This window comes from Eurypyga helias, unplaced genomic scaffold (genome assembly GCF_000690775.1).
Source record: "Eurypyga helias isolate BGI_N326 unplaced genomic scaffold, ASM69077v1 scaffold1699, whole genome shotgun sequence".
Classification (NCBI taxonomy): domain Eukaryota; kingdom Metazoa; phylum Chordata; class Aves; order Eurypygiformes; family Eurypygidae; genus Eurypyga; species Eurypyga helias.
Window position 1 is genome coordinate 1 of NW_010269905.1, and position 695 is coordinate 695.

Consider the following 695-nt stretch of genomic DNA (forward strand, 5'->3'; position numbering starts at 1 on the left):
GGCCTGCGCCGCTGCCGAACGCTTCGCCCGGGTGCTCACCCGGCACGGGCAGCGAAGCTGCGAGGAGGGTCTGGGTGAATCAGGCACGCGTGAGTCTGGGGCAATTCCCGCAGTCACGCCGGTGGGAAGAGGGTCAGCGACAGGGCACGCCGGCAGCTTCGGAGTGTAACTCCAAAATGGGGTTTGTTTTCCCGAACTCTGCACGTACAACAGTCCCGTGTGGTTAACTGGTGATGGAACTTTGTGAACGTCACTGCCAGCTTAGGGGTCTTTGTGCCACAGGCGGGAATGCCGGGCACGAATTTACAAAGTTATCTCTGATAACGCGCGCCATGCACCAAAGCTGTCTGGCTACACACTGAGTATTAAGGGAATGCACGTTTTTTTAAAAGGCATTAAAATCAAACCCCAAAAGTGATTAATGCCATCCCTTCTGAGGCCAAGTGTCCACGGCGATGCAACACAACCTATACTCTGCCTATCCCAACGGCCAGGCTCGGGTGTTAGTCCAATAAAAGGTAAAACACACAGCAAAACCTCCACTTGTTAAGCATGTGGGTTAAAATACTGCTAGTGATTGGCTGCTGGGCGGGGTGGAGAAAGCTCAGTTAGAAACTGACCGTGGATAAATCAAACCTAGAAACGCAAGCAACTTAAACAGCTACTCGTGGACGTAAAAGACGTACCTGGAGAGT